Genomic DNA, 26,287 nt, shown 5'->3' on the forward strand with positions numbered 1-26,287 from the left:
ACACATAGTTAGCAATAGCATTTATTTTCCTACTTGTGGCAAGGTTTGAAGTTCCTTTCATATTAGTTGTCGATTGTTTCAGGTTTGAACAAGTTATGGTATTCCACCTATATGAAACTTAGCAGTATACTCAGTTTCTTCTCGATTTTCTAGGCTTCTTCATTCTATTGGAATCCAGAGTTCAAACATGATCAGATCTTCTTAGTAGCCACACTGGACAATGGCAACCTTCTTCGTAGATCTGCTGCCCTGCGAAGTGCAACGTATTATACATGTTTCTGCTGCTCTTGGACTACATTATAAAAGAAGAGGACGTGCTGTTTATTGATGATTAACTTTGGGAAAAGAAGACGGAAAATGTGCTCTTTCTACCAAATAACAGGACAACCAAGAAGAGCTGGGAGCCTGGGATCAGGAACCAGGAACCAGGAACCAGGAACCAGGAAATAGCAGCATGCTGGTATTGTTCCTTCCAGCAGCCAGAGGGAGTCAACAAATTATGTACACACCAGTCTATTGGCAAAGTAGGAGGTGAGACCATTTTAAATTAATGATGTAGGCATAGGCAATCATGCATGTATATATTAGTGTGAATCTGAATACACTTTCAAGGCAGAAAAATTTGCATTTAATGTTTAAAAGTTAAATATGGCCTACTCTTTGACGCTTCATTTGGAGTTTACAATAGCTAAAATAAGGGGTCTAATTGCACTAAGTCTAAATCTTTGGAGGTCTCAAATCAACTGTATTTGGTATTGGTACATAGAACTGCCAGTGCTACTTCTTTCTTTCTTTATCACCAAGCACTTTAAAAAAGTTGTACTTTATTTAGTTAAACTTACAAAGAAAAAAGAAGGAAAGAAAGAGAACCAAGTGGTGGCACAGACACCATGGTAGCTGGCAAGGGCAGCCACCACTTTTTCTTTTTCTTTACTTCTTTCTACCCCTCTATTGCCTGATCCAAGAGGAGGCCTCACCTCTAAAATCTTAACATTCTTTTTCATTTTTTAAATATTCCTTTTCATTGCAACAATCAGTTTCTAAATCATGTAGGTAATTTCTTCTGTAAAATTGATCTCATATTTAGCTAGCACATGCACATCTGTAAGTAAATATTTTTCAAAAGAAACAATAAAACCATTGGTATAAAGTGTTGTGTTAACTTGGGATATTTACCATTTTTTTGTTGCTGTAAAAGTCATTAATTTGGTGGCCTATGCCTATCCACTCACTGGATTTTCTTTTTTTAGGTGGCGGCCTCAGCTTTGTTTTCAAAGCTTCTCTAGGTTCCCACTGGATTCACGACATTGACAATCATAGTGGGTGTTGGATTTTCTTCACTAACGTCTTTTAACTGGGGCTGCGCGGCTGCGTGGCTGCGCCTATTCCACTCAGATCATCTGGGAGTCAGCTTTTTGCTATCATGGCTGAGGTTTCAAGTCTAACCGTGGCTGTCCCTTTACTTAATTATTTTTTCTTCTCATATTTGAAATTTTAAAATCCACAAAGGATGATGCAGGTTCTTCTCCTTATAAATTTGTTTGTCATGTCTCAAGTATTGCAACTTACCAATTTAATAACCCAATTCAAAAATGGGGGTTTTGGTTGTGAAATTGATCTTAATATACTCACTTTTCAATGCAGTGTTAATTTGCTGTTGGAGCTCCATGCATTTGGGACAGGAAGGGAAGGATAGGTTGGGACTACTAGCCTTCAAAGCTCAAATAAAGGAGGATCCTCATTTGGCCTTGAGCTCCTGGAATGAATCCATTCACTTTTGCTTCTGGTGTGGTGTCACCTGCAGTCGACGGCACCAACAAAGGGTCACAAAGCTACACCTACAATCTCAAAATCTTGCAGGGTTCGTATCACCAAACATAGGAAATTTGAGTTTCCTAAGGGAACTAAAGCTACAAAACAACAGCTTTAGCCATGAAATCCCTCCATAGATTGGGCATTTGCATAGATTACAGGTATTACTGTTGGAAGTTTGAATGAAAGTGGGCCAAGTAAAAGCAATTTGGGCTTCAAAAACAATTTGGGTTTTGAATATTATATAAAATTATATAATATTTAATGGTAAAAAAGATGGGCCTTGGGCCTTGGGGCACTTTCAGATTTAAATTTTTTTTTGGTTTTGAATTAATAATTTTTTATTAATTCGGATTAGTTTTATTAACTGTTTTCTAATAGTTGTGACTCTTCTGATAAGGTTTTAGAAATTTATTTAAATCAAACAAGGCCTCATACGTTCAACACAGAAAAAGCATTAACAAGCATCTCATCTTGTCTGAGAGGAAAACAAACAACGTTCGCCAGATTCTAAGTCCGAGTGCTAGGGCTTAGAATACAGATAGTTGAATCCTGAGAGGCAATCACCTGTAGAACTAAAAAGCACCGAGAAGGGGTGAAATTACTGTCTTTAGGACATTGCATCAAATCTGCAAGCCTCTATCTCGAATCCAAGTCAGTTTCATTTATTGTTTATATACTGTATTCTGTATTATAGTTTATTATAAATTATGTTTATATAATTGTTTTAATTAATCACTGATTGTTGTTTTTCCAACAATTACGTCTAGACAATAACTCATTTACTGGGTCTATTCCAAACAACATATCATATGGCTTCCACCTTATCTTTGTGCATTTGGCTTACAACATGCTCGTGGGAAAAATTCCTCCACAAATTGGCTCCTTATCAAAGCTTCAAATACTTGTTGTACAAGTTAACAATTTAACAGGGGTTAACAATTTAACAGGGGAGATCCCTCCTTCCTTGGGGAACCTTTCATCTCTCGAGGTACTTGCTACAGCTTACAATAACTTGGTGGGAAGCATCCCTCTTCGCTTGGTCAATTGAAAAAACTAACATTTTTGTCATTGGGCTTAAATAAGTTATCTGGTACCTTCCCTTCCTCCATCTATAACCTCTCTGCTCTTTTTACTTTATCCATAATACAAAACCAAATTCAGGGGGACTCTTACTTCAGGCTTAGGTAAAACTCTTCCTAACCTCCAAGTCTTTAACATTGCCAATAATCAATTTACCGGATCCATTCCCCTCTCCATATCCAATGCCACAGGTTTATTAAAATTTGAAGTTCAAAGTAACAAACTATCCGGACAGGTGCCGGATTTTCAAAAGGCTCGTGACCTCCAGTATTTCAACATTTAACGTAATCATCTTGGAAATGGTAAGGATGGCGACTTGAATTTTCTCTCAGACTTGACCAATGCCTCAGAGTTAAAAAAGTTGATTATAGCCAATAACGATTTAGGAGGGATGTTGACCACATCAATATCCAATCTCTCAACCACGCTTCAAAAATTTTGGTTTCAAAATAACCAACTAGATGGAAGCATCCCAGATGAGATAGTGAATCTGGTCAGCTTGGAATCGTTGGCGATGTGGCGTAATCGCTTCACAGGTAACATCCTCCCCACTAACATTGGGAAGCTCTCAATGCTTGTGGAATTAGATATTGCCATGAATGAATTATCAGGAAGCATTCTGTCCAGTCTAGGAAATTTAACCAAGTTAAGCAAACTCTTCTTGGACAATAATAATCTTCAGGGCATCACCCCTTAAGGGCTGGGGGAATGCCGGTCGATGAAACTATTGGATCTCTCTAGTAACAACCTTAGTGGCACAATACCTCAACAAGTTATTGGCCTCCCCTCCTTATCAATTCTTTTGAACTTGTCTACAAACCAATTTACTGGTTCTCTTCCTATGGAGGTTGGAACATTGAAGAACCTAGGTAAACTGGATGTTTCTGATAACATGTTATCCGGAGAACTTCCTAGGAGCCTTGGTGGTTGTGAGAGTTTAGAAGTCCTACACTTGCAAGGCAACTGCTTCAATGGTCCCATTCCTTCGTCTGTGAGTTCGTTGAGGGGGATTCAAGATTTAGACCTCTCTCGCAACAATTTCTCAGCTGAAATTCCAAAGTTTTTTGAGGGCTTTCTTTTTCTGAAGAATCTGAATCTATCTTTCAATGACTTTTGGTGACGGGTACCAATGAAGGTGTCTTAAAAAATGCAAGTGCGATTTCAATTGTTGGGAACACTAGGCTCTGTGGAAGTATTGCTAATCTCTAACTGCCTAAATGCAACTTCAGAGTCCAAGAAACGAGGATCATCTCATAGCTTGAAATTAATAATCCCTTTAGAAGATAGGCTTCCTCTTCTAGGAATAGCTATGGTGCTGTCCTATTTCTTTTTTCGTTCGCCCAGAAAGGAAAAGAAGGAAATTTCATTGAACACTTTGGAGAACTCTGTTTTGCAAGTCTCCTCAAAGCTACCGATGGGTTCTCTTCAGCTAGTTTGATTGGCGGGGGTAGTTTTGGGTCAGTGTGCAAAGGAGTTCTTGAGGGTGATGGTAGACCTCAACTTGTTGCTATGAAGGTGTTTAACCTGTTATGCCAGGGAGCTTCTAAGAGTTCCATAGCTGAATGCGAGGTGATGAGAAATATTAGGCATTGAAATCTTGTCAAGATTATAACTGCATGTTCAAGTGTTGATTTTCATGGTAATGATTTCAAGGCTCTGGTTTACGAGTTCATGGACCATGGTAGCTTAGAGGAGTGGCTGCATCCAGTTATTGGAACCGAAGAGATAAGCGATGCGCCCAAGAATTTAACTCTTCTTCAGAGGGTAGATATTGCCATTGGTGTTGCTTGTGCACTGGATTATCTTCATAATCATTGTGGAACACCCATAGTTCATTGTGATCTCAAACCAAGCAATGTTCTTTTGAACAACGAGTTGGTTGGACACGTTTCTGACTTTGGACTAGCCAGAGTTGTGCCACAAATGACTAGTAATTCTTCATCAAATCAAACAAGTTCCATTGGAATAAGAGGTTCCTTTGGTTATGTTGCTCCAGGTAAACTTCCTTTCTTCATTTTTAGTCTTACATAACCTAAACAGAGCTTTTCAATTTCCATTTATATTGATAATTTGTGATGCTTTTATCGTAGAGTATGGTATGGGAAGTGAGGTTTCAACCTATGTTAGTGTTTTCAGATTCAAGCTGGGTTTTGTGTAGGTCTGTTAGAGAGAAAAAAAAGAGAGATGAAGAATGCCTTTAATGAATAACTGCTCTGCTTGCTCACGAAATCAGTGAGCAAGCCTTTTGTATATTCACTATGTAAGAAAATGAGCTCACATGGTGAGTACTTCAGACCGTTAGCTATGAGCTGGATTCACACAAGCATCAGTGAATCTCAACCATCCATCTGTCTTAACTATTTCAGTCTTTACATGTTTGTAGCCTTACACTTGTCATTCTTAGGACTAAGTGAGTACACAATTAACACTCTGGGCTTAAAAAGAAATCAGACTCACAACTTACAATTCTACACTCCCCTTTAAGTTTTGAGCTGATTTCACACCATGCTTGTCTCTGAGATAGCAAAATCGATCTTTAGCCAATGACTTTGTGAAGATATTTGCCAGCTGCTCATTTGTAGGACAGTAAATCAAGTTAATGATTCCTTCTTGCAAAGCATCCTTGATGAAGTGATACCTTCGATCAATATGCTTAGTTTTCTGGTGAAACACAGGGTTCTTTGTGATAGCAATAGCAGCTGTGTTGTCACAATGAAGTGGTGTAGCTTCAGCTTGAAATTCACCAAAGTCTTCCAAAACAAACTGAGCTAAATTGCCTCGGCAGTTGCTTCAAGCACTGATGTATTCTCGCCTCTGCCGTAGAAAGAGCAACACAATTCTGTTTGATTGATGCTAGCAAAACACCACGCCAAAAGAGAAAGCATACCCAAGTGCTCTTCATCGTCATCCATCGAGCCACTCCAATCCATCACAAGTAGTAATTAACATTGCATTCCTCCTTTCAAATACTTCAGCCCATAATCAAGTGTCCCCTGAATATATCTAAGAACTCTTTTAGCAGTCCCATAATGCTTATTAGTAGGACAATGCATAAATCTAGCAAGTAGACTATATGCATACATTATATCTGGTCTTGTAGCTGTGTGGTATAACAAGCTTCCCACAATCTTCCTATATTGCTCTTCACTAGCTGGACCACTTCCATCTTATTTGCTTAACTTCTCAGTTGTAACCAAAGGTATAGACACTGACGGATCCACAGAGGAGCAAAGAGGTGCAGCTGCACCTCTCCTCGCCAGAAACTTCCGGGATGTCAGAATTTGCCCCTTCGCTATTGCCCACCAATTGTTCGACTAAATGCCTCAAAGACGTTGTTTTGTTTGCTGCTGTGTGAGACTCTAAATATTTACCTTAGATTGTTGGGCTCGATCTCACGAGCATGTAGGAGAAAACGGCTCATCAATCGGAGCTCCACAACCAAAGTTATGAATTTTTGAAGTTTTTCTAGAATAAGTTAGAGTTGCAGAGGCTCTTCGAGGAAGAAGAAAGACTCTGCTTCTCACTTTTGATTTTTTTTTAAATGGTCCAATAGCAAGCTGACACATGTCCATTTCTAATTGGCCTAACTTAAAAAATTCATTAAAAACTCATATGTGTGCCAAAAAATTCACAAAAAATTACCCGAACTTTTAATCACGTGTACTTTTATCTCTGACCTCCAAATCACATGTGCTTTTGGTTAGATTAATTGGTATTAATTTTGGTTAGATTAATTGGTATTGACTTTTGTTAGATTAATTAAGTAATTGACATGGATTTTGTTCATATTTGATATGAATTTTGGTAAACTAATTGTGTCACTGACATGGATTTTGTTCATATTAATTGATATTCCATACAGACCGTAATCAATTAGTAATACACGTAAAATTCTTATTTGTTTTAATTACGAATAACATTAGTATTGTTAAAATTCTAAGGGCATTTGGTTGTCTAAATTAATTTTTAAATTTTTAGCTTTTTTTTTAACACACTACATGGATATTAAACTTGAACCTTGGACCTTGCTCGAGTCCTTTGCGATTTTTAGTCTTTTAAATCTTGCACCTCCCCTGAAAAATTCCGATCCGTCACTGGGTATAGAGACTGGTTTGCATTCATGTAGTCCAAACTTGCTCAACAAAGCTGTTGCATATTTCTTTTGGTGAAGGAAAATGCTAGTGTGAGTTTGAATGACTCCCATTCCTAAGAAATGATGTAAGAGCCCCAAGTCTGTCATTTCATATTTCACCATCATGTCTTGTTTGAACTCCTCTAACATTGACTGAGAACTCCCTGTATAGACAATGTCATCTACATAAATGGACACTATTAGAATTTCTGCTTCTCCTTTGGTTTTGGTATAGAGAGTGGCCTCACTTTGACTCTTGGTAAATCCACATTGGGCAAAGTATGTGTCAATCTCACCGTACCAAGCTCTTGGTGCCTGTTTTAGGCCATAGAGAGCTTTATGAAGCTTGTACACCTTATCTTCACTCCCCTTGACCACAAAACCATCTAGTTGATCTACATACACCTCCTCTTCCAAGACACCATTTAGAAAAGCAGATTTGACATCTAGCTGATACAATTTCAATTCTTTTGTGCTGCCAATGCAACTAGTGTGCGGATTGTATCAAGTCTAGCCAACTGGTGCAAAGGTCTCATTGTAGTCGTACCTGGTTTTTGAGCATAACCTTTGGCAACCAGCCGTGCCTTGTTCTTCTGTACTGATCCATCAAGGTTCAGCTTAGTTTTGAACACCCACTTAACTCCAATTATCAGTTTATCGGCTGGTCTGTCCACCAGCTCCCATGTTGAATTCTTCTCAATCATTGACAATTCATCCTTCATTGCTTTCATCCAAGACTCATCCTTAGCAGCTTCATCAAATTTTTCTGGTTCCATAATGCAAAGATTACATTGAGCTAGAACATCATCCAGATTTATCCATTTTAATGGAGTGTGATCATAAGCTTGAGTATTTCTCATGCTGCTGCTTATATCACTTGTTCTTGGAGTTTAAAGGTGATCATGACTTCTAGAGGGTGTCACTTGTGATAAATCATTCGGCAGATCAGCTTGCTCTTCATGATTGATCACACTTCCTTGTTTATTAGACATTTGTTTCCAATCCCAAGCTGCATTCTCATCAAACACAACATCCCTTGAGAGTAGAATCTTCTTACACTACTACAAAAAGTGAAAAAGACGACCAGAAAAACACGACGGTCTAAGTGAAAACCGTCGTTGTTTTTTAAAAGACGACGGTTTTATAAAACCGCCGTGTAATAACACATTAGACAACTAAAAAATGGAGTTTCAAATGGATGTTCATAAAACACGACGTACTTAATTTAAAAACCGACGTCTTATTGAAATAGGATTTTCAAGAGGTAAAATCGAAGCCAACAAATAACGGCGGAAGTTATGAACCGACCGACGTAGAAAGTAAAGACGACGGTTTCAAAAAAAGCCGTCGTTTTTACGAAATTAACACGACCAAGTTTTCGTATAAGGCGCCGTATAATTACAAATAAATCCACGGCGGTAAAATACAAAATACCGCCGTATTAAATTAATGTACAACTACGGCAAAGGTAAATATAACGACGTCTTTCTCGTATTTCTCGACGACATCTTTAATTCTTACCAAGTTGGGGTTTTCATATAACGACGTATTATATAATTTAACGTCGATTTGTCCACTTTATACGTCATACATTATATTTAAACCGTCGTCTGAATAAGAATTGTTTTTAACAATTTATTTCTTGGATTTTGTTATCCTACGTCGGTAGATCTACTTAACGACAAGAATTGAATAACCACGACGGTTTATATAGAAAACCGCCGACATAATCAGATTATTCTGAGATCACAAGGGTTAGGAAATCTTACAAGATGGAACTCTGTTGCTCATCATCATCTTACCAGAAGACAATATTTTAGAGGTTAATGATGTATGTGTATTTGTGTCTTTGAGATACACAAACGCACATACACATTAACATCCAAAAAATTGCATCTGAAATTTGCAATCAGAGAGACAATTTTTTGGAAGTGAATGATGCGTGTGCGCTTGTGTATCTACACAAACGCACACACACATTCACATCCAAACAATTGCCTCCTAAAACTTCATGACGGCAGCCACAAATTTGCAATCAGCGAGACAATTTATTGAAAATTGGTGATTTGCAATCAGATTTGCAATCAGCCTCCCAAGAGATGAGGTGAGACAGAGAAAGGGGCAAGAAGAAGTTGAAACCCTAATCGAATACTAAAACTGAAAGAACCCGTGGAAAAAAACCTTATTTATAATTAAAACCAAATCCACGTCGGTTATATTACACATAACGACGTTTAACAAAAATAATCCTCGTCGGTAACAAATACATTACGTGCGTTTTCTTCTTACTTAAGATTTACAAGAAACAACGACGGTATAACAAAAACATCGTTGTTTTATATTTTTATTTGATTTAAATCAGTCACCTAGAAAAGAAACTTTATAAATTCTAGAACATTAATTTCCTCGGGAAAAAACTATATGTATAAGGCACTGCTTTTGAAAAATAAACTATAAGAAAAAGGAGAAAAAAATTATATTTATAATAAAAAAATAAAATCCACGTCGGTTATATTACACATAACGACGTGTAAAAACGAATCCACGTCGTGAAAAAAATAATACGTCGTTTTAGTTTAGTGTTATCCACGTCGGTATATTACAATAAAACGACGTATATTATGAAAATAAACGTCGTAACTTTAAAATAACCGTCGTGTTAAATATTTCTACCATGACGCGAGATATTGAGTTATCGACTTTTATTTAGGAGTTTACTACGGCGGTACCTACAACACTACTGTCGTATTATGTACCACGTCATAAGTTCAAATTAACGTCGTAGTTTGTCTATTAATACGTCGTTCGTTATATGTAAACCGCCGTCTTATTACTATGAAACGGTTTGTATACATATACAACTTTTCGTCTACCTGACTTACACATGCACTGTTTCCAAACCCGAGAAAAAATTTCAATCTCAGAAAACTTTTCGCCTTTTTCCTTGTCGAGCACTGTCGCCAGAGTATCTCATCGTCTTCCTCTTGTCTTCGTCGTCGCCTCTGAACTTAAACACCAAAATCCGAGAGAAAGCTTTCATTGCACGCAAAAGGTAAGCTTTCATTCTCACTATTTTTGTTGCTATTTTGCATGCTATTTTTGTTGCTATTTTGCACTGTTTTTGTTTTGAAAATCTTTTTACCTTTTTTCTGGCGAAAATCATTTTTACTCTTTCAAGTTTGATAAAATACACAGAAAGAGAGGGAAAGTTTCAACTTTGAACACAACTAATTCAACTAAATAAGACGACGGTAGCTTTGTATTTGCGTGGTTAAATATGTAGACCACGACGGTTCGTCACTCGTCCTAGCGTCGTCTTAAAATTGATCTAAGTTGTTTTTAACAGACGGTCAAATTTTTATTTGCTTGTTTAGTTGCAGGTTTGATTTCTCTGAACCATGGTTTTCGTTTTTCCTAATTTGATAAAATACAGAGAGAAAGAAAGTAGGGTTTGGTATCTTATATAGACGACGGTATCTTATTATTGACGCCGTGTGAATGTTCATACCACGACGTTGTTTTAAGATACCGTCGTCTATAAAAAGATGCCAAAGCTTTTTTTCTTTGTATTTTATCAAATTAGGAAAACCAAAAACCATGTTTCAGAAGAAATAAACCTGCAATCAAACATTCACAGAGAAAGAAAAATGTTTTTGGTTTCTTATAAATACGACGGTAGCTTATTATTCACGCCGTGTGAATATCCATAACACGACGGTATATTAATATTTACGTCGTGTTAATATGAATATCACGACGTCAGTAAATATCGACGTAATAAGTTCTTATTACGTCTTATTTAATATTGTTTCGTCGTTGTTTAAACATTTGTATTGTTTCTTCTTTAAACATTTATTACGTCTGATGTTATGTTATGACGTCGTAAAGTCTTATCATACGTCGAGTGTATAAATAACCGCCGTGTGTGTTCTAATTTTTCCAAATATTTTCACTTGCAGTGTTTGTTTATTCTCAGTAACCATGGTTTCTCAAGACCAAAGTAAGTACTCGCTCCAAAAAAATGGAGGTAAGAAGCTTGGAATGGTAACTCCTCAAGACAAGCCCTTGAAGAAGATGAAGTTTGTTTCATCTGCTGAGACAGAACCAACAGCCCGACAACAATTTCTGAGGATTCAAAGTCAGGTCGAGGTATGAGCACAATGCCTCGTGTTGTGAAGAGAAAATTGCAGAAAATCAAGCAGTTGTTGAGTACAATAAAAGGGGGAAAGGATGTGGCCCTGCACATCTGAGATGCAGTCCTACATTGGTGTGTTGGCACGCTCCAGAGTCCCACTTGTGGACAAGAAATGGGCTGAAATCCCAATGATATAAAGGAGCAGATTTGGGAAGCCGTTGACATGGCTTTTGTGGTAGGTCAAGGGGGCAAGAGCTCGGTGTTATCTTCTCCTGCCAAGAAATGGAAGGATTTCAAGTCTACACGACGAGGCATTATATCCTTCCATACATCAAGGAGAGGAGAAATTAAGTCAACCCTCAAGTATATAAATTCATAGAGAAAGCAGAATGGGATGCCTTTGTAGCTTCAAGGTTATCCAAAGAATTTGAGTCTGTGCATTCTCAACATTCACAGATTAGGGAGAAACTTGAGTACAATCATCGATTGTCTCGAAAAGGATATGCTGGTTTGGAGGATCAATTGGAGGAAACCATGCCTGGGGTAGAAATTGATCGATCTACCTTATGGAAGAAAGCTAGACAGGACAAACATGGTAACATCCCGGATCCAAAGGTGGCAGAGAAAGCAAAATTAATTGTAAGCCTACACACTCTGTTTTAAAATTTTATTAAACTGTGTATATATAATTCTTATTACGTCTAATGTTATATTTTTTCGTCGTGTCAATGATTTTACTACGTCGAAATATTTTAAAAAACGTCGTGAAAGATCTAAACCTGGAATCACAACTCGTGTTTTCTGTAAGTATAGATAAGACGTCGGTGGTTAATTTTTTCGTCGCTTTAATGTTATTACTACGTCGAAATGTTTTCAAAAACGTCGTGAAAGATCTAAATCGAATCACAACTCGTTTTCGTAATTACGAAAAAGACGCTCGGTGGTTTATTTATTGCGCCGCTTTAAACATCTAACCACGTCGTTTTAATTAACGTCGTTATAAATATATTATAACGTCGAGTTCTATTTTGGTGCGTCGTGTGAAATTATATACGCGTCGCTTGTTTATAAATAACCGTCGTGTGTTTTCTTGTGCTGACTTTTTTGTATGTCTTTGTTTTAGGATGAATTGCAAAAACAAGTGGCTGAAGGCGAGTCTGAGTGTAATGGCAGTAATGATGTCTTGACCTTGGCTTTGGGTCCCGAGCATCCAGGGAGAGTAAGAGGGGTAGGTGCTGGGATTTCCCCTAGGCAATTCTTCAATTTACCTAGACCACAGAGGGTAAAGTTTGCTGATCAATTGAAGGAAAGTGTAAGACTTGTCCTTGAAGAGGAGACTAAGAAGATGGAAGCTAGAACCAAACAATTAGTAGAGGCTGAGAGGAACATTTACTAAGTCGCTTCCCACCTCATCCCCAATTTTGATCCAAGCATGCTTAAACCGAAAACTAGCCCTCTCAAAACCAAGGTCTACAGCAAAGTCCCATAAATCCAATGTCGATAAAGCAAGCTGTTCTGGGGCTGAAGGAGATCCCAACATTTAGAGGATGATACTGCCAAAAATGGGAAGCAGCAGGAAGAACGGTAACATAACCGAACTTTGAATTCTCTGTTTTTTTACATTAGACGTCGTTATTATGAATAAACCCGTCGTTTTAAAACCATACCACGCGATTTTATAAATAAACCGTCGTGTTTATTTAAATATCCGTCGTATTTAGTTTACTTGTTTTACACGCCACTAGACGTCGTACTTTGTGGTTTTAGACGACGGTTTTAGTCCTTAACGACGTAATATACAATTACCACGACGTTTATTATTTACCATCGTTTAATAATTTTAAGACGTCCATAATTCTTACATACCGTCTTAGGTTATGCCTTACCACGACGCTTTGGTTTAATTTTTTTACTCTCTGTACAATCTGTCTTATATATATATTTCTTTATTATTTAAAACAGAAATCTGGGGCTTTAGATAATCAAGATGAAGAGAAGAAAGGAGAAAACAAAGATGAAGGGAAGAAGGAAGAAAAACAAGAAAAAAGATGAAGGACAAAAGGAAGAAACAAATGATGAAGAGAAGAAAGAAGAAAAACAAGAAGAAGAAAAGCATGACGAGGAGGTATATTCTCATAACTTTGCCTTTTTAATTTGTTTTTCACATTTCAGACGTCGATATTTTTCTTTAAACCGTCGTTTGTTTTCACATTAGACGTCGGAATTTATTTTCTACGACGTCGATAGTTATATAAAACGACGGTATTTAATTATCGTCGTTTAAATTATAATAAGACGACGTTTTTTAATTTAAACCGTCGTTTTTAATGAATTACCACGCCATTTTATTTTGCTTTATTTCTTTAAACAGGGTAATCTGAAGTAGTTGATTATTGAATGTGGAGGTGCCATCTTCCTTACAGTCCCTTTGTCGTTATGTGGAAACGACACTAAAGCCTCAGGAGAAGATCATGACCTTCAACATTGAGAAGGAGGTGTTTGGTGCAGCTCGAAGTACCTTCGCCTTGCATGAAGATATTACACAGTTTGCAGGCATGGAAGAAATTAGCTACTGTGGTTGCAGTATATATGAGGTTTGTCATAATCAAATATCAAACATTATATCATAAGACGTCGGTTGTTTAATTATTACGCCGTTTTAAACCACTAAAAACGTCGTTATTTTTCTACCGTCGTGATAAATTAGTTATAACGTCTGTTTCTATTTCATTTCGTCGTGTGAAATTGTATAATACGTCGTTTGTGTATAAATAACCGTCGTTTGTTTTATATATTTAGGTGCTTATATGATGTTTTGAGAGACGCAAATATGTGCAGATGGTTGGCTTTATCGACCCTGCTCAAGTTAGTGCCAACGCTGGGTCACTAATCGAGATCACGAATTGTAGCCAGTCGACTTCAAAAAACAGATGGTGAACAGATTTTCATGATGCCTTACAATCCAAGGTTAGTCTCCTTAAAAGGATTTTGTTTGTATGATTTTCACTAATTGACCACTTATAAAACTGTTTAACTAATTCTGTGTCGCTTGAAACATCTAACCACGCCGGTTATTTATTTATTGAGTTGTTTGAAACAACTAACCACGTCGATAGTTAATTATCGTCGTGATAAATTTATAATGACGTCGATGATTAAGTTATTACGTCGTGTGAAACTATATAATACGCCGGTTTTATATTAGCCGTTTTTATTTTATTTTTGTGCAGCCGCCATTGGGTCTTGCGATTGTGAGGGCAAAGAGGGAAACCGTCTATTTTCTGGATCCTCCACCGAAATCGTGTGGTTGATGAGGAGGGCAAAAACATCGTGAACAATGCTTTAAAATTTATAATTCACATAGGGACCAGCCGTAAAGCACCAATCGAAAACTCGCCGGGCACACCAAAGCAACCCAGCGGTGTCGAATGCGGGTATTATGTGATGCGCTTCATGAGGGACATCATCATGGATCCTTCCTTGGAGTTTGAGAAGAAGGTAAGAATAAAATTTTCAGAAACATTTTTTGTGGTTTTTTGTATTATCAACGCACGGTCATTTAAAATTACCGTCGTTGAATCGATATACTACGTCGGTTATGAAAACAACGTCGTCTGCCTCAATTTTTTTATTTTGTAAAGCTTAATAATCATTGTTTATGGATTGCAGTTTGCCAAGGGAAAAGATCAAGCGCCATACCCCCAAGCAGCCATTGATGAAGTCAGGAAAGAATGGGCGAGTTTGTTTGCCTTCATATGGATTAGATGATTGTTGGAACACTTGATATTTTTATATAATATATAATTTTTTCTATAATATATAATGTCCAAATTTTGTTTATAATATACATCCTTTTTTTCCCTGAAAATTTGTTGAGGTTTTCATAATATAAAAGAAAAAACAAATTGCGTAACCGACGTGTAATAACTTTCCAACGACATAATTATGTAAAAACCGACGTAAAATGATATTTAGACGTGATGGGGCGTACATAAGACGTCGTTTTGATGACAATTTCGCCATGGTTTCGCTTTTAAACGACGTGCTTTTGAACAAGTAAGTCGTTTATTAGGGTTTAGGTTAATACCTTATAACGACGGTGATTAGGTCGTTGAATATGTATTTTACGTCTGATGGTGAAACATCCGCCATGGTTTCTCTTTTCAACGACGTCCTTTTACATGTGAGTCGTTTATTATTATTTACAACGTCGTGGTTTGTTGTTGACATAAGAATATTTTATTATTTTTAATTCAAAATTTTAAAAATAAATTTAAAATAAATTCAAAAAATTCAACTTCAACTCCTATGAAGTCATTGATATATTTTCTTCCCCCTAAAACCCAAAAAAATGCAGTTTGTGTAATAAAAGATTAAAATGTCCAACCTAAATAAAATTGTTTTGATGAGTCATAGCATCACTTACATAGTTTGATGGTTTAGGTCTAGGGTTTGGGAATTAGGGTTGTTATTTATTAGGTTTATGGTTAAAGTATAATTTTGGGGTTTAGGGTTTATGTTTGTTATTTCTTAGGATGTAAAACCATAAACAATTTTATAAAATTAAATTTTACAAATATATAATTTAGGGTTTTAAAGTTTAGGTATTACTTTTAACGACGGTGATTGAGTCGTGGAATATGGAGTTACGTCGTATGGTGAAAAATCGGACGTCGTTTCTCTTAAACGCGTTTTGTTTACACGTGAGTCGCTTATTATTGTTTACAACGTCGGTAGTTAATTAACCCCGCCGTGGTTTGTTGTTGACATAAGAATATTTTATTATTTTTAATTCAAAATTTTAAAAATAAATTTAAAATAAATTCAAAAAATTCAACTTCAACTCCTATGAAGTCATTGATATATTTTCTTCCCTAAAACCCAAAAAATGCAGTTTGTGTAATAAAAGATTAAAATGTCCAACCTAAATAAAATTGTTTTGATGAGTCATAGCATCACTTACATAGTTTGATGGTTTAGGGTCTAGGGTTTGGGGATTAGGGTTGTTATTTATTAGGGTTTATGGTTAAAGTATAATTTTTGGGGTTTAGGGTTTATGTTTGTTATTTCTTAGGATGTAAAACCATAAACAATTTTATAAAATTAAATTTTACAAATATATAATTTAGGGTTTTAAAGTTTAGGGTATTACTTTTAACGACGGTGATTGAGTCGTGGAATATGGAGTTTACGTCGATGGTGAAAAATCCGACGTCGTTTTCTTTAAACGACGTTTTGTTTACACGTGAGTCGCTTATTGTTTACAACCGGTAGTTAATTAACCCGCCGTGGTTTTTCATAGTTTTAACGCCTTTTTTGATTTTGCGTGGTACATAGTTTTACCACGACGTCCTTAATGTAATTAGCGTCATGTTTAATGTTAAATTTTAACGACGCGTGTTTTTGGTCGATGTTTTAAAAAGCGCGCTTTCTTAAAATATTCGCGGGACCTAAAATTTTCAGATTTGGCTCTTATTTTTATACTTCTAACCCTGAACCCTAAAATTGTCAGATTTAGCAACATAACATTTCGCTCTCTCACTTCATCTCTAATTCAAAGTTGGGCAGGCTGTGTCAAATCCAATTTGGTCATAATCATGAGCTCTGCCAACTGTAAGTACAAACCCTCTCTTCCCCTTGTAAATTCATTGAATGATATATTACGTTGTTTTGTTAAAGGGTTTTAGGTATATGTTTTGCGATCTGTTAATAATGTTGTTAAAGGGTTCATGGATTTTCTGTTTAATGTTTTCTTGATCACTCTCTGTTATGTTGAATTGGGAATGGATTTCATTTTGTCGGATCTTTTAATCACTCTCTGTTATGTTGAATTGGGAATGGATTTATTGTTTTCATGCTTGGTTTCACGTATATGTTAGTTTCTTGCTTGGTTTCATGTCTATGTTGTGTTGTTAATAGGGTTTTCGGATCTTGAAAATAAACTGGATATCGACGCGTTTTCAGGCATACGACGACGGTTTTTACTTTAAACCGTCGTTGTTATTACTCTATACAGCGGTGTTATGTAACTACCGTCGTGGTTATAATTAGACGACGTAAAATCATCGTCTATAAATATCAAATACGTCTGTTTTTGTTTAAAAACCGTCGTCTATGTTGTATATTACTTGCTATTAGACTTTATATAATCTGCTATAGTGATGGTCATTGCTTTCCTTTTCACTATATTATATATAATAGGGTATAGTGTCGGAGATGGATAAGTCGTGGATGCACTCGAATAGAAGATCGAAGGCATATGAGTTAGGGGTGGAAGCATTTTGAACTTTTACAGAGAAAATCTTCTAACTACCACACATATCCGTTGTCCATGTGTTAAATGTGTTAATTTAAATTGTTTGGGGTTGGAATTATAAGGGATCACTTATACTTTAATGGAGTTGACCAAAGCTATAAGAATTGGACATTTCACGGAGAACCTTGGGAAGCGAGCTACTAATGCTAGTAGAAATGTTGAAGAAGATGATGACCATAGTAGGTACAGTTTTGTGTGCGAAGAAATAGAGATGGATGATAATGATTTTGGTGATTTTGGATCTGATCCTTATGAGTTTGCCAATGTGATTGGGGATGGAGATCAACCATTGTACCCTGGTTGTAGAAAGTACGAAGTTATCGGCATTAGTGAAGTTGTATAATTTGAAGGCAAAATATGGGATGAGTGATGGCTGTTTTGAATTATTGATACTTCAAGGCGATTTGCTTCAGAAGTTGAAATACAATACCGGCCTCTATGTATGAGGCAAAAAGACTTTGTGTGCATTGGGGCTGAGTTATGAGAAAATGCACGCATGCCCCAATGATTGCATCTTGTATAGGAAGAAGTATGAGTTTAACTCATTGTCCTAATTGTGGTATCTCAAGGTGGAAGGAAGGCAAAGATTCAATCTTGAAAGAGGTGTGCAGGGAAGGTGGTGTGGTATTTTCCTCAATTCCAAGGTTTAAAAGGATGTTTCGATCACATGAGACTGCTAAGAGTTTGACTTGGCATGCCGCTAGAAAATCAATTGGCGGTTATATGTCTCATCGGTATGATTCCTGCGTCTTGAAACTTCTTGATGATAAATGGCGAGTTTGGTAATGAGCGAGAAACTTGAGATTGGCTCTTCATGATGGATTCAATCCCCACATTCTCTAAGTAGCAGATATAGTTGCTGCCGCCGAGTTATCTTAGTTACATATAATCTCCTCCATGGCTGTGCATGAAACGAAAGTTCATGATGTTGACCTTATTGATTTCCGGTCCTAAACAGCCCGGAAATGATATAGACGTCTACTTGGAGCCTTTGATTGATGATTTAAAATCTTTGTGGGATGGGATTGGAGGAGTGTATGATGCACATAATGGAGAATACTTTACACTCAGAGCTGCATTAATGTGGACAATTAATGATTTCCCGCCTATGGAAACTTATCTGGTTGTGTTGTTAAAGGATATAAAGCTTGTCAATATCGGCGATGATACACCTAGTCACAGGTTGAAAAATGGCCACAAAATTTGTTACATTGGGCATAGAAAATGGTTACCGATCAATCATCCATATAGGAGGCAACGTGCAGCTTTTAATGGGAACCTGAATATGGCACGCCTCTGAGCCATTAAGGAGAAGAAGTGTGCATATGGTTGAAGATGGTGATAGAGTTTGTTGGAAGAAGAAATCAATATTCTTTGATCTCAGTATTGGAAATACCTTCTGTGAGGCATGTCCTAGATGTTATGCACATTGAGAAGAATGTTTTGCGATAGTATCTTTGGTACATTGCTGGAGATCCCTGGAAAAATAAAGATGGGATTGCTGCTGATTAGATTTATTGAACATGGGGTCAAAGCGATTTGCAACCCGAGTATGGAGAAAGCGTGCTCGTTTGCCTCCCGGGCCTTGGAATTTGTCAAGAGCGAGAGAGAGAGAGGTTTGCAATTCTTTCTATGGTATGAAGGTCCCTGAAGGTTATTCTTCAAATATAAAAAATCTTGTATCTTTACAAGATTCAAGACTTCTTGGCCTTAAATCACATGATTGTCATACCTTAATGCAACAATTGCTCCCTGTGGCAATTCGTTACATTTTGGAAGCCTTGCAAGGTATGCAATAACTCGTTTGTGCTTCTTCTTCAATGCTATATGTGCAAAGGATTGATGTTTCCAAGCTAGATAAGTTGGAAGAAGATGTAGTAGTTACTTTGTGTTTGCTTGAGAAGTACTTTCCCCCTTCATTCTTTGATATCATGGTTCATCTAGTAGTACATCTTGTCAGAGAAGTCGTCTGTGTGGGCCAGTATATTTTAGATGGATGTATCCGTTTGAAAGATATATGAAAGTGCTAAAGGGGTATGTTCAGAATCGTACTAAATCCCGAAGGTTGCATTGCGGCGGTATATAGAAGAAAGCCGTGTAGAGTTTTGTCGAGCATTTATCGATGTTATACAGTTGGAGTGCCTTCAAGCCAAAAGATGGGAGTTTCAAAGCCATTATCAGGTTGCACAGTGAGCGTAGTTGATCGGGACACATTGAACCAAGCACATCTATATGTCTTGGAGAATACGGAGAAGTCTACCTTATATCGAGTGCGTATGAGTTTTATTCTTTAAGTTTCCATTTTAAATTATTTCTTATGTTTATCTTATATGTTTGGGACGTAATACTTGAATTTTGTGTGTCATGTAGGCAACATATGATTCACATCCAGACCACTTATCCAAAATTTAGAAAGAGAACAAAGTGGCTGCAGGATAAGCACAATAGCACTTTCATTCAATGGCTACTCTTCAAGGTATATGTTATTGAATAACATATTGGACTTTTAATTTTCTTCTTTCTATGTTAGATTGAATGAAGTTATATGATTAATTTGCAGGTTCAAAGTGAACTTAATGAGGAAGACAATCATGGCGTATCAGAAAATTTAAGGTGGCTAGCATTGGTCTAAACATGGCAGTGCCATTATATAGGAGCTATCTCATTAAAGGTATTAAATTCAACATCAAGGCACAAGATAATGTGCGGACAACTCAAAATAGTGGAGTTTATTTACTTGCACATACTATGCAAGTTGCTAGTGCCAAGGATAAAAACCCAATTCTCTCAAATATGGGTTTCTATGGTGTCATTCAAGAAATTTGGGACCTTGACTACCAAAAGTTTACAATCCCAGTCTTTAGGTGTGATTGGATTGATAATACTTCTGGTCTTGTAGTGGACGAACTTGGATTTACCCTTGTAGATTTGAGTAAAATTGGACATAGGAATGACCAATTTGTTTGGCTTCTCAAGTCAAACAAGTATTTTTTTGTTGTGACCCGATGCATCGTGGTTGGTCGGTAGTGTTATCAATGCCTAATAGAGAATATAATGATGTTATTGGTGATGATATCTTAGGTGATGTGAGAATTGAGTGTGAGCCATTTACTAGGGGGATGCCAAATGTTGACACATTTGATGAAGTGGTGGTTGAGTTAGGAGTCAAAATATTGAGATGGGTGTGAAGGTATATGGGTTGAATGATGCTTTTAATTGGCAGTGTATGACATTAATTTTGTAATATATTGTAATGTGATTTCTTCACTTTCATTATACAGGTTTTGGCCACAAAACAATCAGAACAAAAATTACTGGTTCTGATTACAAAACCACAACGGTTTTGATAAAAATGTAATAAAGCGACGTCTGTTCTAATAAATAACGACGTTTTGGAGCATTCAACGACCGCAATATATTTACCGACGTCTTAAAGCAAAGTAACAATGAAGAACCACGCGCTATTGTGAAACAGTAATCCAGGATAACACGTCGGACAAGCATAAAGAACCGCCATGTAATTCAAAATAACACGACTCCAATCCCATAATACCGACGTCTAAAAGATGAGAATTTTAACCTGAACGTTACAAAAGACGACGTCGTCATGAATTTACCACGTCGTAAGTTCTTTAATAAACGAAGTGGAAAAGGATGAATTCACGACGGTATTTGAAGTCCATTAAATTCGTCGACGTTAAGATGAATTAGACGCGTTAATTTTTTTAATGAAGACGTATAAATTATTAAACACGACGGTCTTTTTCATGGTACCGACGTTGTATATAGCGACAACGTCGTCCTTATAAATTACTGTGTCGTAATTAATGACCCCATCATTTTTCCACGTCGTTTATTTTCAAAATATGACGTATAAATTCTGTAATACGGCTCTCATTTATTTGGAACGGCGTTGTTTATTCATTTCAGCGTCGTCTAAGTAAATATATATCGTCGTAATTAATGACGACATCTATTTCCGTCCTAATTCATAAAAAATCGAAGTGGAAAATTTATTTTATGACGGTTGTGGGAAATGTTGTGCGTAGTAGGTGTCAATAACGTCGTCTATTATGATTGTAAAGCGTCGTATTTATATTTGTCATCTGTTTCCTTTTTAACGGACGTTTTTTTTGTTGGAGTTGATCGTCTATTCTCATCCTCGATTGTTTTTTATGTGTGTTTTGCAACACAAAGCGTCGGTTTTATTTTGATGCGTTTTTTGTTTTAACAACGACGGTTATTCACCGTCGTGGTTTTGTTATGGAAAAGATGTCGGTGGATTCCACGACGATTTGAAAACAGAATACACGACGGTGAATACCGTCGTGGTTTTCCTTTTTTGTAGTAGTGTTAGTAGCAGGATCATACACTCTATAACCTTTTTCACAGATTGCATATCCCACAAAAATACCCTTGGTGCTTTTTGCATCTAACTTCTGCCTCACTTCACTTAGTATGTGTACATAACACAAGCAGCCAAATATTTTGAGATGAGCTAGGCCTGGTTTTCTCTCACTATATGCCTCAAATGGTGTTTTATCTCCAAGTGCTCTAGTAGGGCACCTATTTAGCAAGTAGACAGCTGTATGTACAGCTTCTGCCCATAGATAATAAGGCAATCCTTTCTCATGAAGCATTGCTTTTGCCATTTTCACCACCGTCCTATTTTTCCTCTCCACTACTCCATTTTGTTGTGGAGTATAGGCCATAGAGAGTTGTCTTTGGATCCCTTCAACCTCACATAGCTTGTTGAATTCACTAGATGTGAACTCTCCTCCTCTATCACTTCTCAAACACTTCACCTTAAAGCCACTTTGCAATTCTACCATTGACTTGAATTTTTGAAAACAATTCAGTGCATCAGATTTGTATATGAGAAAATAGACCCAAACCATTCTTGAAAAATCATCAATAAGGAGCATGAAGTACTTGTTTCCAGTAATGGATTCATTTTGCATAGGTCCACACAAATCCACATGAACTAGCTCAAGAGGATTGCTTGCTCTCCATGCTTGGTTCTTTGGAAACCATTCTCGATGCTGCTTTCCAAACTAACATCCATCATAAACTCCATCAACCTTTTCCATGAATTGCAGTCCATGCACCATATCCTTCTCTTTGAGTTGACTTAGTCCTTTTAGATGTAAATGACCCAACCTTTTGTGCCATGTCCAAGTAGAATTAGATACACTTGCCTTTAATGCAATATGATCATTAGGTAATAGTGCCAAGGGATAACACCTATTCCTTTTCATCTCCACTTTGATTACAAGACACTCTAGTGAAGGACTTTCAAAGATGTTGCACACTTTTCCTCCAAATACTAGGTAGTAACCGTGTTCATCCATTTGGCCCACACTTAGTAACTTTTCTTTCAACCCGGGAAGATACATCACTTCCTTTATATACTTTCTGCCTTTGGTAGTATCAATTGCCAATGTGCCCATTCCAGCTACATTCACAAGCTCACAATTTGGCATTTGCACCTTGCCTACCACATTTGTTCTAATATCTGTCAAAGCAAACTCCCATTTCCAGTCATGTGGTTGCTACACTCACTATCTATATACCATTCTCCAAGAATATTTATGGCGGTGGACTGCATCATGGCATAGAATAGGTTTCAAGTCACTTCCATTTGGTTTGCCAGTTTGCTTTCTGCACATTCTTGCTTGCAGTACACTCCCAAGCCAAATGTCCAAATTTATCACAATTGTAACACTTAGGCTTTCCCTTGTATTTGCACTCACCAAAGTGGAATTTAGAACACACTTTGCACTGTGGTTTTGAACCTTCCTGACCCACTGTTGAGTTTTGTGCAAAATTGGTGTATTGAGACTTGGAGTTTGATTCCCATGGTTTGCCTTTCGAATTCCAATTCTTCTGAGACTTAGATTGACCAGATTGATAGCCTCCCTTGTTACGGCTTTTGGAATTCACAGAAAATGAGGCAAATGCCTTCTCAACAAGTGATCAGTATTATGCAACTCAAATCGCTGTTCTTGACTCTTTAGAATGGCAATGACTTCCTGCAAATCTACTGTTTCCAGACTCTTTGTATTCTCAATCACCAAACATATAGGATCATAAACCTTATTTAAGCTAATTAGAACATTCTGAACAAGCCTTTCATTAGATAGGATTCACCATACGTTTTCATTTGATTAATCAGCTCATTCAAACGAGTAAGGTATACAGACAAAGATTCATTTTCATGCATCCTAGTATACTCAAACACATGTCTAAGATTTTGAAGCTTTACTGACCTGACATGGTCACCACCATGATATTCTCCATATAGCAGATTCCATGCCATTTTAGCTGAATCAGCATTAGCAATGCGAGGGAATATCTGATCAAAGACAGAGTTCTGAATAATCCCCAAAGCCTTTGCATCCTTCATAAGAATCGCAACCATCTTCTCATCATCTTCCTCTGTAGATGTTTCCTCAACTACCTCCTTCTTCTTCGATTCCGGAATCATAATTCCTTCCTCCACCAGAGCCCACAACCCATATGACTTGAAGATGATTATCATCTTGATTCTCCAGAACTCATAGTTCTCACTGGAGAAGATCGGAGTTCTTACTTCTGAACCTCCGGATACAGACATTGCTAATCTCGATTACCACCACCAACTCGTTTTAGATATCAAATGAGCTTCAATCAATCGTCACGAGCTTGAGTGAGCACCGATTTAGTTTGATTTCACATGATTTGAAAAACACCAGATTCAATTGATCAAACCTGGCTCTGAGGCCATGTTAGTGTTTTCTTATTCAAGCTGGGTTTTGTAGGTCTGTTAGAGAGAAAAAAAAAGAGAGATGAAGAATGCCTTTAATGAATAACTACTATGCTTGCTCAAGAAATCAGTGAGCAAGCCTTTTGTATATTCACTATGTAAGAAAATGAGCTCACACGATGAGTACTACAGACCGTTAGCTATGAGTGGATTCACACAAGCATCAGTGAATCTCAGCCATCCATCTGCCTTAATTCTAGCTCTTGACGATTTCAGTCTTTACATGTTTGTAGCCTTACACTTGTCATTCTTAGGACTAAGTGAGTACACAATTAACACTCTAGGCTTAAAAAGAAATCAGACTCACAACTTATAATTCTACAGATTACAGGGAAGAGACCCATTGACGAAATGTTTAGAGGCGGTTTGAACCTTCGTACTTTCGTGCAAATATCAATCCGAGCGAGTTACTGAGAGGTTGCAGATTCAGTACTCCTTCGAGTAGGCAATGATGACGCTAGCACTAGCAACCTTCCCAATCAATATGGCTCAAGAGCTCAAAAGATCTCGGAGTGCTTCAGTTTGATATTTAGAATTGGAGTAGAGTGTTCTGCTGAATCCCCAAGAGACCGAAAATATATCAGTGATGTTGTATCTGAATTGCATTCCATTAAGGAAATACTTCTTAGATAGAAACTTTTGCTAGTCTTAAGTAATGGCTTTGGCTGCTAACTATAATATATGTTCAATTTACACATAAAGTGTGATGTTATATCTGAATAGCGTTCAAGTAAAGGCCTTGTGTACTTCTTTTTTGTTCCTTTTTCTGTTTCATATTTTATTTTCCATCTTGAAACTTATTAATTCTAAAATATTCTCAGTACTCTTGTGTCCGTTTTATGAAAATTATGATGATGATATGTGGGCGCCATGTAGCCAAACTACATTCCTATAAGTAACTTTTTGCTCTTTTCATTCCATATTGGGGTTTTAAATTGTTTTCTGATTAGAGATCGCCTAAAATTAGCAAGTGATACGGAAATCAGGACATATCAGGGAGATAGAGAGAAAATTACTCATATGCTGTCTTGTTAGTACTTAGAGCATCCACAATGACGCTCTTTATTTCTTAGCTAAAATTTGGCTAAGAATATAAGAAAGCTATTTTAGGAGCTCTCTAAAAAATTTCAACTCCAACCATACTCCTTAATTTGGAGAGTCATAAATGCTATAACTCTTTTTTGATTGGTCCATCTCTATTAAAAAAATAAAATAAAAAATGGTTAGCATTAAATAAAGGTTTGAAATACTCATTAAATAAAGCAGCATTAAATTATAGGGAGCCACTAGAAGTCCTTTCTCTCTCCTCAGATTTAGGAGCTCCTAGAGAACTCCCTATTTTAGGAGGTGGATAGGGAGCGTGGTTGGAGTTGCATTTTTATCATTCCTCCCTAAAATTTGTCTTAGGAGGTGGTTTAGGGAGCCCATTGTGGATGCTCTTAATACCATAAATTATATATATACTAAAGCTGAATAAAATCACTGTTCCTAGACTATTCATTTCGCAATAGTGGAATGACGTTTGTGCCCCTACTTAAGTGGTGGCCCTCTAAATTATGTTGACTAATGAACAGTACAATGACCTATTTGCCCTGGTGACAAACGACATAGCCCTTTGCCCTGTTCTGTTCGCTTTCTTTAGATAAACCAAAGTCGTGTGCCTCACCGAAGAGAAGTGCGAGAGAGAGAGGCCTCAGAGATCATAGTCGTCTTCTCCAACTCTCTCCCCGTCTCTTTCTCTTTCTCTCTGCTGCCCGCCGCCATCATCACAAGCACCGACTCTCCGCCACTGCGTTGGTCTTCTTCTCAGATCGAACTCCAGACTTTCTCTCTGTTTCATCTCTTTCTCTCACCGATCGTAAGTAAATTTTGCTTCATCTTTCCATTCGATTTTTGCTGCTCTTCTTTTTCATTTTTGTTGTTACTAATATCTTGGATCTTATTTGATTATACTATAAAACCTGTTTTAATTTGCTGCCCTAAAAGTCAAATCCCTAATTTTTC

The 26,287-nt window shown here is 37.0% G+C and overlaps 1 pseudogene; it reads left to right on the forward strand.

Annotated features, from left to right (window-relative positions):
- The first annotated feature begins 1,582 nt into the window (after positions 1-1,582).
- Positions 1,583-24,916, forward strand: LOC103323655 (uncharacterized; annotated as a pseudogene).
- The last annotated feature ends 1,371 nt before the right edge of the window (positions 24,917-26,287 follow it).

The sequence above is a fragment of the Prunus mume genome, linkage group LG1 (assembly GCF_029339155.1).
Source record: "Prunus mume cultivar Tortuosa linkage group LG1, ASM2933915v1, whole genome shotgun sequence".
NCBI classification, from domain to species: Eukaryota; Viridiplantae; Streptophyta; class Magnoliopsida; order Rosales; family Rosaceae; genus Prunus; species Prunus mume.